The sequence below is a fragment of the Hesperophylax consimilis genome, chromosome 25, assembly GCF_061612785.1.
Source record: "Hesperophylax consimilis isolate HC1 chromosome 25, BYU_Hcon_1.0, whole genome shotgun sequence".
Taxonomy (NCBI): domain Eukaryota; kingdom Metazoa; phylum Arthropoda; class Insecta; order Trichoptera; family Limnephilidae; genus Hesperophylax; species Hesperophylax consimilis.
Window position 1 is genome coordinate 11,861,057 of NC_142860.1, and position 14,319 is coordinate 11,875,375.

Here is a 14,319-nt window from a genome sequence, read left to right on the forward strand (position 1 = left end):
TTTCTTGAACTAATATAATATCGTGTGATTCGCAAAGATCATGTATAAATTTTACAGAACTGCGAACTGATCTGCAGTTCACGGATATAATTCTTAAATTGTTATTTGTCATTTTGATGTTTGGTTGATATGCGCGATTCGAATCTATGTTTAATCATAATTGATAAAAATTAACTTAAATCTTCGACACATTGTTAACGGCATTCAGAGTTTGTAAAAATACCCCATTATTAACACATCATAATATTTGAATGATTTGTACAGCGCCGTTTTTGTGAATAATCACCTTAAGGTAGCTTATTGAGTTATTAATATTTGATTAGTAATTGGTATTGCAAATTAATTTCTGGTTTACCACACGATAATTAATTATATTGAGGTGGCCGCGAATATATTTAAATAAAATAAATAATCTTTATTCTGCTCGTTATTTTTCGAAAATGTGTAAACGCAAATGTAGATGATATCTGTTATCTGGGACTAATTTAGGGAGGAGAAATAGATTGTTTAACCACTGGAAATTTACAAATACTTAGCTAGATGTTTTACTTGTTGTATTTTTTCGATCAAAGAGAAAATTGCTTATATTTTCAGTATAACATTAACAATAAAATTAATCGCTAAATAAGAATCGTTGCATCGCAATTCCATTCATCAATAGTAATATCGGTTAGACAATCGCGATTGAATTTTTATAAGCTGTGAAAGTTTGTTAAGCTGCCATTGAAAATGGTAATCACAATGGTTATTCATATTGAGTGCGAGGAATTTGGAGGAAAAATTATTTTTCTCGTAGTCTTATTCAATTTATAGTAAAGAGTAGACTAAGGTGGGTCGGTAATTTGGAGTTCACACCAGGAAAAGTATTTCCTCGTGTTGGAGAGTTCAAAAGAAATTTCTGAGGATTTCTCTACATTGTTTGGCTACAACCCGTGGCTTTCTCTTAAGCATGCTCGGAATGAACAATCCACGGGTCGGGAGGGATGTGCACATTGTTGCACATTTCTTCAGACTGATTCGTGGAAGTTTGGAAAACTCGGTTATCATGGAGAGCATTCATTTCTATGTTCCCGATGGTTATCTCTGTCGCCGACAGTATAGACTGCTGTATCTTTCAGCCTGCCCATTTTGCTATTGTGAATCAATTCGGATATTGACATATTTAGCATCAATGAAGCTGCCTTGATGATAATAGTTGATATACCTACCCACTCTTTATAGTTATGTTTATATTTATTTACTATAATTCTTCACTAAATGTCTTTAAAAAGCACAGAAATGAATAACTTGCAATGTTTTAAAAACAATTGAATTGTGTAGTAAAAAACAAAACAAACAAAAAAACCTAATGAAACCTACCCGCAATGAAAAGGAATAAATCTAAAATGCTCATGCAAGCTAACATACTACAGGTGTTTTACCTATGATTGTTGTAATTCACAGAAATTATTTCCAACATGAACCGTACCTACGTATTCACATGGAGCCAGAGTACAACTTCTGATACAAACTTCTGTACAACTTTACTATAATAATCAATGCATTTTACACGATAAACGCGTGCCCGATATATTGAATAAGAGAACGGATCGAAATTACTTTTTGCATTATTTGTTTTCTGTTCTAACCTTTGATTATGGTTCTCTTCAAGACCCAGCTTCATACCTTTCTATTTTTAATACTCTACGCACACCAACCTCAAATATGGCGTAGATCATTACAAAAATCTCAGGGCATCTTATTTGGAGTTAATAATTAAAAACAAACACCATATACACAGCTAATGAAATATTTACATAATAATAACACCTGTAGTACGTAGAACAATATTCAATATTCAACAATACAATATTCGATTTGTCATTAATATTACCAATATCGAGTTTCAAGAAAGCCTTAGATATCATATATCTCATTTATAAGTAAATAGACTAGCTCCCCAGGTAGACCCAAGAATATTTCTCTAATAGCGTAAAACTCCTGACAGGCCAAGATGCCAAACAAAACGTGGGTCTTGCGACGACCCCATGCATTTTTCTTATGGGCTTTTAAACTATCGAAATCCCAATTATTCAGTAATTATTAATGTTAACTTATGTATTTGCGCAGAAATACGCAAAGTACTAAAAAAATGATGTCAAGTATTTAATTTTTTTTATTGTTTTTTTGTTTAATTCGTAGAACTCCGTTTATTTTTTATATTTAATTAAAATCAAGTTCTGCGAGTATTTTTTGGTTTTTATTATTGTTACAGCTGTTTCGGCTGTCAATGCCATTTTCAAACTAGTTCAAAATAGTTTGAAAATGACAATAACAAATAACAATAACAAAAACCAAAAAATACTTGCAGAACTTAATAATTTTATTATTAAATTTGATTTTAATTAAATTAAAAAAAAAAAAAAACAAGTATTTAAGCTAATATAAGGAGGATAGTAATTTTGGGTAGGTACTACCTACTCCCCCACTTGACTGCGGGAGAGTTAACTTGGTAAATAAGAGAGTTATGCAACATATTATTGATACTTGGTGCCCTTTCTTCACAATTTTTTTAGCCATGATGATGACGTAAGAGCATAAAATAAAAGGGTGGGTATTGAAAATGCGTCACCCCAAGTAAACGTAAAAGCAGATATGATCAAGGTAAATCAAAACAGCCAGTACCAGGAGAAAAGAAGTAGTGAGGAGAATCGATAACACAATATTGTTTTTCCACAGACACGTGCGTGGGGTTTTGGTTGAGCGTCACCAGATTATTATGATATGCGTCACTGATGCTACGTTCATTGTCCATAGACTGTGACCCGAGACGGTGGCGTAATATTGTGGTACCTGTACACTGTACAGAGTATCTGCCGGCAGTAAAATACCAGAGTTGTGATAAACGAGATTATGACCGGGCCAATCATTTTGATTACAACGGGGATAAATTCTCAGTACCTACTTTGGAAATTCAACAACAAAATATGTAAGAAAAAAAGATTATCTGATATATCTAAGAAATTTTTATTTTTTAGGTATAGAAAATAATTTCCTACAGTGCCAAAAACACATTTTTTTAGATGTTTTATATCCAAAAATCGTTTTAGCAACAGCATAAATAGTCTACTTGAGGTTTTCTACTTTTTTCATTGCAACAAAATGTATAATTCACCCTAAAAGTTCAAAGAAAATAAGTGTAAAAACATGCCGACAAACAGCACACATAAAAATGTTACAAATACGTGGATTACAACCAATGCTACACTAATAATAAGTTACCTCTGCTGTAAAAATAACAAATTCTTAATCTTTAATATAACTTGTTTTTTGTATTATTCTATTTTATTATTCATACACACATATAATGTATGAATGTATATTTAAATAAACCAATATGTGTATGTATATGCATATATAATTCTCAATGTACATACTCATATAAAATTATGCTTCCTCAACTATTTGAGGTATATCTATGAATCCTTCCAGATGTGAGATTTTTTGTTAATTTATTTCTCTCCATAATATGTTTGTTTTGTTTCTTGCCGCTAAAAGAGAAAGCTTGTTTTATTATTTTTTTATTCTATAAGTAAATAAACCTATGACGTAACAAAAAATTATAAATATATATTTTTTTAAAGTTCTCATAACATATTCCCACGAGTACATAAATGGAGCTGACAGACTTGCGCTATTCGATTATCACGATTACCAATGGGTATGTATGGCGAGCTATATGCTAAAATAGGCCAAGCCACGAGAGTACAGCGCGCTTATAAGCACCCATTAATTAGTATTTATTCAGTACCCATTTCATACAATATTGCCAACTCTGTCTTCGAACAATTTACAAATAGCTCTGTACCTACATTCTATTATTACTTACCTAATAAGTACATTTACTTTTATGTATATATCTTATGTTTTCTAAGTTTAATAAATGTTATATTATTTGAGTAATATTTTTTTAAGTTTGTAATTATTTTCTTAATTATATTATTTAAATTTATCATCAAGGTTTATTTGTTAATTATTATGTACCTCAATTAATGAAATTTTACACCTTATAAACCAAAATGAAGCTACTCCCCAATTCAAACATGAGAAATAAATTCTCAATTGAGTTGGGCAGTTTCGTTAAAAAAATATGTACATTTGTAAATTATTGGAATGTGTTTGAATATTTGATAAATATAAAATAAAATAGCTTAGTCTATCACAGGCATAATACTATTTTCAATTGAAGGTGTCCTGCGATAACAAGAATAATTAAAATAATGTTATCTTTATTTCTAAGTTCCGCAGCAATCAAAATTCATCATAATCAATGGTCACACCAAAGTTACATGTATTTTTCAATTATTTTAATTTATCATGGGCAAGAAATGATGTGAAATTTGAGCGGTAATAACGATTAACTAAATATAATGCGTAAAATAAATACTACAAGCGCCGACCCGAAGTAAAGGTATAGTAGTCAGTCAGTCACATTACATTATTCTCTATTCTGTTCATTATTCCCGTTGGTTTCCGAGACTTACCAAACAGAATGAATTTATATGCAGATTTGAATTGTGGGTTTCTCTTCCAATGAGGAATGAAGACAGGCTGTTGATTGATCTAAGCGCTTTCGTTCTGCGAAAACAATAATGCAAATATTCACCAATGTAAGCGAATTTTGGTATGGCTTCCTTATATGGTTCCCCGATGAAATGGCCACGGATTTTAACGGAAGTTTATGGCTTATGGCAAACTGTTTGCGTGGGAGTGGCACATTGAAGTATGCATAATGTATCAGATTGGTCTTTCGGCAACGAAAATGACTTCGGTGAGATGTACATTTGCAAGTTTTGCGAGTGTGAAGATAAACCTAACCATGTCTTGTTATCGAGAATTTAGGTTATTTTGTGTTATCCCAAGAGTCCAAAAGCGCGAGGGATTGAGGTAGAATTGTTGTGACAAGCTATCATAATATATAAATTAACTCTTTTTTTAAATTATTTATCTCAGGCGAAATTACATAATGATATTTTATGGACATACGTTATAGGTACTAAAACTATGTGATAACGAAAAATATCCTTAACTGTCTCTTATTGTACTGTGTATGTCTTAATAAATAAATAAATATCCGGCGGATTCCCGGCAGACGTAAAACATCAAAATTGATTTGTATTGAAGGAAGTTAAAATGAAAGTTAACAAGTTTTTTTTATATTTTTGATAAATATAAGACAAATTAAAAATGTATTCATTTATACGATGCGGTAAAGTTGTATCGTAAATGAATATTTTTCAATAAAGAAATACCACAGATTACCCAAGAAAATATTGATGATTTTAGTGAAAATATTGATGTTGAAAAAGTCTTACTGGACAACAATAAACTTTACCTTGGAATTAAGAAAAATAATTGAGAATTATTGAGAAAAATAAATGAGATTAGTTCAAGGACAACAAAACATCCCAGAAAATTTACTCTTTGAAGAGCCTTCTCCGCAGAGTTTTGGCAGCCGGGCGGAAAGAGCCGACGTGTCACGAGGCTGGCCGAACGAAGCGTCGTCCCGTCTTACCACGCTTGCTACGCAAGAGCCGATTTTTCCCCCTAGTCGCGCTGAACGATCTTTCACATCAAAAACGACAATATTTCCGGGTTTCAAAAAAACATAAGACACGATTATCAAATCAAGATGACCTAAACTTTGTACGAATGGATAATCACAGTAATTATATTTAAATTCCATAACACCATTATTAAAAGCCACACTGTGCTATGACGCGAACTCCAAGACTTGATTGATCCACTCTCAGTCCAATCAAATCTTACCGTTAAGATAATTAACCTATAATAATCACTCCAACGATCAAGGAATGTATGGATTCTGATGATTGTAACAGAAGAGTTATTTTGGAGTGTTCTACGCCAAATGAGTGATAAAAATAAAGCATCGAAAATAAGCAAAGTAATAAGCAAATACTTTTATTCCAATTAATCGTATTTTGGCAGATGGTTTGTAAAATGCAATCTTCAGATCGGCGGAAGAAAAAACCTATTGATGTCAGTATCGAAAATAGCAATATCATTATTTGGATACCAAATAGAGGAGTCGAAAAGAATGCAAGGCCGATGTAATGTAATATGTTAAATACCAAACGAGGTCCTTTAGTCGGATGGGCAGGTAATATACGATAGATTAAGAGATAGAACGAAGAATGTTTAATAAAAAAAAACTCTAGTAAAAACATGAAAAGCCGTGGATGGAAATAAAAATCGGGGACGTCTCAGAACATAAGCCACGATTATCAAATCAAGCGACCTTAACATTGTACTAATAGATTCACAGTAGTTATAAAGCAATGAATGAATTCACAAGTTCTCGATATTCTCCAAATCAACATACCTAGTCAAATGTAATTTATTATTTTTAAGAAACAAACAGCTCAATACATCATGTTAATTGAAGTCAAAAACGTTTCTCATGCTAAAGTTGCTTAAAGGCGGAGTTTCATTGTGTCTTAATAATAATTTTGAAAAGGGGAGAGAATTTTAGATTTTATACGAATTATAAATCCCAGAATTTTTTTGATGACTCCGTTAATGTGTTGGATAAAGTTTGATTTTACATCCAATATTATCGCAAGGTCCCCGTAAGATACTACTAGCGGAATATCATAATAACAATAAAGTAAACCTCTCCACCTTTACTTATATACGTGATATACTCAAAACAAAAACATGTAAACATAAATTTAATACCGAATAATCCGTAGAAACACAGCGAGGAAAAAGTGCTGTATCCGGTGGAAAGCCAATTTGCCAACGCATCGCGATTACGCTTTTCGCAAACGTTTCCGACTTTTTCGCAAATTCGCAATCCCGTGCAGAGCCATGTCAGCTAAATGTGTGTCGCGTTGAATTCACCCGTAAAGCACACACAATACATATAGTAATAATATGGTACTGTCACTGAGAGCTCTGTTGGAACTTCTCTTGCAATTACGAGTAAATGCATCTTTTATGAGAAAGAGGGAGAGGTTAAAACAAAATCTATCAGCAATAGTTACACATGTGTACTGTGACCTGATCTGTACAATCCCCACAATAGACAAGCAACATTGGGCACCTACAATTAGAAACATGCATTCAATTCGGATCAAACTAATCAAAAAGGTTAATTGAACACTTATTTTAATTTCTTCAGATAATAGAATGTATTCACATTTCTGATTTCATTTTTTTTACAATACGGCTGTGCTGATTAAGCTTCTTTTAATTATAATTTTAAAAGATTGGAAAGTGTGCGTTTTTTCACTGATTTTCAGGACTAGGAACACGTCCTCTGAAGATGTAAAGAAGTTATAATCAGCCGGTTTATACAAAAACCTATATTCAATATATTTTTTAGATTTCAAATTATATTAATTTGACACGTTTAATTTAGTATTGCAGAATATAACGGCACGTGTGAGTAATATTATTTGCCCCACCGCATCGCCCGCTATGACACATGTTGGCCGGATATCAAAACTTGCGGTTGTGCTTCACTGTATGTATATATTATGATGCAAAACATATTAAAATTGCTGCACGTGATCTGAATAGAGGAATAAATGCAGTAATCAATAATAATATGTTGCTAAGGAAGCGAGACTAGCAGTTCACAGCGGAATTATGATTAAACACTGACACGACAGTGAGACAACGAACCGACAGAGAAAAGGACTTCAGTAAACGAAATGAGGTGTCCAATCCCCGAGACGAATGTATGATCGAATTACAATCCTACAGCTTAGAAAGGAATGTAAGCGAAGTGGATAAGATTCAGGTTTGGTATAATTTTCCCAGACTCGAAAAAACGTACTACGTAGACTTCATGTCAAGCCAGAATAATATACCAATAGGTGTGTATAAATGCGGACGAAGTAAGAAGCACGTGCAATAATATATGGGTGGGGGTTTTATATATTGACTAACCCTGCAGTGCAGTGGTTCTTAACTGGTGTTCCGTGAGCTTGCCGAAGTGCTTCGCGAAATAACGAAAACAGAAATTTAATGCTGGCTCACCTGCTTATTCTGGATTATTCAAACCTCACGATTATTGTTATTGAGTTGCAAAAATGATGGCTAAATATGAAAGCTAATTTACATATAAATATTGGAAAACAGTGACTTAAATAATGAATAATTTTCTGAAAAAACTAATCTAATAAAAAAGTAATCTAATATTTTTTTCTGTGTGGATAATATTGTTGATAGGGCTCTTAGCTGTAACCATTGCTGTAGAATGTTGTTATAGTGTTTAACTTTATATTTGTATCAGCTCGGTTTCTCGATAATAATCAATAATAAAAAATTAACTAAGAAACGCGAAAACTTACAAATATAAACGAAGAATTGCGAGTAGCTAGCTATAGCAAATAATATTACTAAATCTTAGTATCACTAAAAGCCGAAAAATGCAGGTGTCATATTAAATGAAATAAATAATAACACTAAGATAAAACAGTAAAACTCACACACAAAGCAAAAAAAAAACTAATAACGGCTATCAATTACATAGAAACCGCACAGAAAACGATCTTAAAGGTAATACTAAAAAACATAGACTGACTGATACAGACCAAATATTCAACAGCTGTGACGTACTAGATATACGCCAATTATACGTTAAAACACTACTAAACTACATTTTTGACAAAAAATAAATTTCAACATACACAAAATAACACTAACAGACCAGTTAGACAAGCGTACAAAGAAAACATAAAAACTCCGACAGTAAATTCAAGCTTTGGACAAAGACACTACCAATACCATGCTGTAAAAGCTTTCAACAGTGTAAAACTTGAAATTAAAATTGAGGAAAATAAAAATAAATTCACACACAAAATTACAAAATGGATTAAAGAAAAAAAAAGACAATATTACCAAAATTTCATAGCATAAAATAAAACCTACACTCAACACACAAAACCAATATAAACACACAAAACCAATATAAACACACATCACTCACAAACACTCAAGATTATATATTAAATGTATTATTTTCTTATATTGTAGATTGTATTTAGATTATATTTTCATATTATAAAATGAAGGCCTCAGCACGGGCAAGCCACCCAGTGAGGCCAACATTACTGGAAAACTTTGAAATGTAAAAAAAATATTGTACCATTAAAAAAAAATAAAAATAAAAGATTTTCGCCTGTTTTGCAGGGTTATGCATGTATACGAAAATTTATGCCTGTATGCAGGGTTGCCAACTCAGCTCCTTTAGAGCTAGATTTAGCTCAATGAAACAATGTAAAATTTAATTACTCGCACGTGCTTTTAGTCCAGTCAGTGGGGAGTTTTACCTTGCAAAAGGTTAGGTAGTAGCGATTTTGATATATGTTGTTAAGATTGGGACTCTAAGGAAAAAAAAAAGTTTTCGACCTTGGGAGGGTCGAGCTCGACCCGCCATCTTGGATTGAAGGTGCCAAAATTTGTTTTTTTCAAAATAATTGTGAAGTGGTCGTTTTTACAACCAAATTGTCGATTGCAAACTTAAAGACAATTAAATTACCTACATTTTTTGTAGAAAGTTATTTTTTGGAAGTCTAATAGGTAACGAGTTACAGTGGCGGAAATGTGAATATTTTTCTAAAAAATTATGAAATTCCCAACTTTGTAATTTTTTCGGGTAATTCATTACATAATTATAATAATTTTGCTAACTCATTTCCACACCACCATGAGGTAGAGAACATGGCGCATTTTTTATTGTGGTATCCCCAGTAGGTTTACCACACAGATATACCAGCGATGGTAGATTTCGAAATTATGTTACATTACTATGAATTATGTTACTTTAAATTATGTTACTTAATAACAGTCTTCGTCATCAATGTCATCATCTAACTCATTGCCTGTAATACTGAGATTCTGGGCTTCCATTGACAAAATCTCTTCTTCTTCGTCCTCGACATCGATGTGAACCTCTGGCGAATTTCGGCATGTTTGACCATTACAGCACCCACATACAATAGAACACTTCAATCCAGCTTTCCTGCAGCTACATGCAATGCCGCATCCTTTTTTACAATTGCATGAAATAAATTTTAATAAAGTCGCGGGTGCTGGTTTCTTTGTCATTCTTACTGGAACAAGCCCGTTGGTGTCACGTTTCCAGCACCAGTTTTCTGGATTTTTTTTTGATTCCATACCATTTTTGGACTTGATGGTACGTTCTAAATGCATGGCACCGTGCAGCGTCGTTCGTTGGTGGCAAAGATGCAAGATTGAATTTGCTTTTTGTTGTCGACTTTGCGAAACGTTTGTAGTGGACTTCTTCCAAGGTTTCCTTATCGATGTCACCCCCGTACAAAGCAACAAGAAAGCGTGTTCCTTCAACTGCTATGTCTTCTGGTGTTGCATCATGTTGTTTGAAGATTCCTATCATGGCATTGAGTCTTGTGTCGTTTTGCACAAGCGAACAAAATTTTGTTTTTCCTTGGTTGAAGAAGGACGATGTTGTATCGCAGCCGCTAAAGGCATGAAGAAACAGAATATTCTCAGCCGCCTCTTTGTATTTCACACTATTCGCAGAATACAGTCTTTCAAAAGTTTTGCCTCTCCCGGGTTTGCGAAGATATACTACTTTTGGGTGGCGCTAATGCTGTCAACAGAAGTAGGAGATCAACGTCTTCGCCAATAATGAAAACAGCGTCGATGAACACAAGGAAATCGCAGTATTGACAATCAACTCATCTGCATCTTCTTTAGCCTGCTTAACTGTAAAATCATCCTGTATAAATTGCTTTGTAAGCATCGAAATCAGACGGACTTTGTTATTTTCATTGGCTAAAAATCGTTCTTGTGAAACTTGAACTGGCATTGTTTCATCGAAAAGAACATCTGCAGACATGTTCTTCTTCGATCGGCGAAGTCTTCTGGCGGTTTTCGTATTTTTTTCACCATCATCAAGCGGATATCCATCGAAAACAATGACTGCATGTGATCCATAGTGATTTCTTACATAGTGAACGTACTTCTCGCAAATTGACCCAAAATAATCATTCCGATTCCATACAACTTTATGTTAAAGATATCCTCCATCCACAACATTAATTTTGCTACCTTCAAGTTGCACGACTTCTGGAAGTTGTTAGAAAACACCATAAAATGATGATTTCGTACCTTTGCGCACGAGCACACTGAGTGACCGAGCATCCAAGCAACGTCCTGTAACCAGGACTCAATCAGTGTTGCCAAGTCAGCTGTAGACTAGGATCCCACTATAACAAATCAACGTCATCGAGCACACGGATGATGCTATATAAGTATATTGTAACGTAGAAATACGTTGAAATGATATTGTGTAATATTTTCGTACAAAATTTATCAAGAAAACTGGAGTTTTACAATTTTTTGTCAAAATTTTCTTCTTTCAACCACTGTAACTCGTTACCTATTAGACTTACAAAAAAAAACTTTTACAAAAAATGTAGGTAATTTAGTTGTCTTTAAGTTTGTGTTCAACAATTTGGTTGTAAAATCAACCACTTCATAATTATTTTGAAAAAACCACATTTTTGCACCTTCAATCCAAGATGGCGGGTCGAGCTCGACCCCCCCAAGGTCGAAAACTTTTTTTTTTCTTTAGAGTCCCAATTTTAACAACATATGTGAAAATCGCTACTACCTAACCTTTTGCAAGGTGGAGCCCTTTTTTATCCCCCACTGACTGGACTATTTATTATAATCATAATTTTTTTACTGCCTCACATAAATGTCAGTTTTGAGGAAGTACCAATTAAATCAACATGAATTCGAGTTGGCCGATTTAGAGATGAATGAACGTTGGCATTCAGTTCACCTTTCCGTTGAATTGCCGTTTCAGTAGTCCCGCAACTGGCCTAAGCGCTGACGAGATATAATATGAATACACCAGACGGATTGTTCTCAATGACATGACCCACCAACCCAGCCATTAATACTAGTCCGGATGATAATGAGATGCGGCCTGCACTCATGTTAAAACGCACGAGAACTAATGTTGTTTACACCTCTGGGGCGTGCAGTGACATTCATTCTAACTTTTCTGCTGAATAATAAGGTACATTAAATTGTTGGTGGCAAGCTTCTTGGAGCCAGATCGACAGATCGCGCTTACGAAACCCGGCAGAGAAAATTAACAGTGAAAAAAAAAAAACAACATTCAGGATCGAAAGCTTGCTTCAATTGAATTTAATTAACGTTTAGTAACTAGATCTCAATAGCCCGGTACTTTCCAGCCATGCATTCGTAGTTTTTTTTTTCAATTTATTAATTTTATACATGTGGTCAACGAATGCACGCTCCATTCATTCCCCGGCGGGATTGATGAGGAACATATGGCGACGCCTGAGGCCCTTGACAGGCTCGCAGACCTAGATGTCCCCCCCTGACACCCCCCCCCCCCGCACCATACGAAAGAAGAAGAATTTATTAATAATATACAAGATATAACTATTTTTTATATAATAATATATCGCGTTGCAACCTTTTTGAGATCAACGTAGTTTTCCTGACTTTGGGCAGTGAGGACTCTTGTGCGATATTCACACTGCATCTATTTTTACGAAAGAAATCTAAAAAGGCCATCTATTTGAAGAAAGAAGTAGCCCAGCTTATTTGATGCAAAACTGTTGTAAAACAAATAATAACTTTGTCGACTGTAAAAATGCCAACCACAAACTTTTTTCAGAATAAAATTGAAGGATAAGTTTCGGCACGAAAATGCTTTGCAAATATATATCAACGGGAGAACTTTGTCGTGTATATGATTTATTCAAATGGCACAAATAAGTCTTGGCACGCCGTAATAAGTCGCAATATTGATATTGAGATAGCTTATGCAGAATTAGACCGATTAGATTAGTGCGGTGCAAAGCGTCTTTATTATAGTTTGTATGTACGTTGAGGGATTTATTTCTGGTCACTTGTTTAACACAATCTATTTGAATAACTCCTCAGGCTAATTTGTTAGCCTTTGTGAACAGTTCATATCGTTCCGTTGTATCTCCCTTATTGTCATAGTGAGAAATATGATTTAAACGGTGTAAGAAAGAGAAAACATGCTTTATATTCGAATCTAGAAATTAACTAAAGAAAGATTAAAATGTGCAGGATATTTTGTATGTAACTTTGTGAATTTTTATATGAAACCACAAAAAAGTGTGGCGGCAGTATATTTTATGCATCTGTCTAATAAAAAATAGAGTTTTTTTGGTTATCAGTAATTTTTATAAGCTTTTTTATGTTTGCATTCAAAATTTTAACTTTTCAAAATTTACATATTTAATTCTAACAATAAAATATGAAAGCTTATTTCATCACCTATCGAAAACAGTTTTTAGTTTTCGGATACGTTCAGAAATATTCCATTTATTTGGATTTGAATGCAAAGCGGAAATACGCTCGAATTCTCCGACCTTCTGACAGGGTCTAATAAATATGCCAGAGGCCCGAAGAGATCATATTATTTAAATTATCTATTGAAGTAGCCTACAATGAATCACGCCTTATGGGAAAGAGGTTGAATATGATGACAATGATTATAACAACCAAATAAAAGTGGGCCTCCGACAACAATGTTTCAATGTGCAAATGAAGACCTTTATTATTTTGGTCATTCTTGCACAAGAACAACATTTTATCAGTCAAATCATATACATAATATTATTATACATATATGTATATGATTTTTCTCTTTTATCTAAAATTAATAAGTATGTAGATTTATTTAAATCGATTAAGTAGGAGCGAAAGAACGAAGAACATTATTAATTCAAAAAGTTTTTAGTATCCTAAATATCTACGATAACGACGCCCCCAACTGCAAAGTTAAGTACGTCAAGCTTTACCTGGTTATTTCGCAGACTAACCCCCTTACTAACACATGTTTTTTTTTAAATTTTACACAACAATGGTAAGCAACCATTTACCCTATAAGTCGCAGAGTACATTTACCCTATACGCCATAAAGTGCACAAACTTCGGGAGGTGATTCTAAATGATCAGGGCAAGTAAAAAAAAAACAAAATAACTTTTAGAAAATTCAACGTTTTAAGGTAGTTTTTAGGTACAAAAGTTGAATTAACGCATATGGAAAAATATTTCTGTATGGAAAAAAACGGAATTTTGAACAAAGGAAAGTGTCTTTTTTACTTCTACCATCATGTAGAATCACCACCCGAAGTTTACCCCGTACACCTTGTATACTTAGATTATACCTTTGCTACACCCATATTCATACATATAGGTACCAACTCTCGGCACGAACCTGACTCAAGTATTTAATTCACTTATTCT

The 14,319-nt window shown here is 33.5% G+C and overlaps 1 protein-coding gene across 7 annotated transcripts in view; it reads right to left on the reverse strand.

The window, feature by feature from the left end:
- The window catches only part of CtBP (C-terminal binding protein), a 250,706-nt gene that overhangs the window by 122,155 nt on the left and 114,232 nt on the right, over positions 1 to 14,319 (reverse strand). The window lies entirely within an intron of this gene.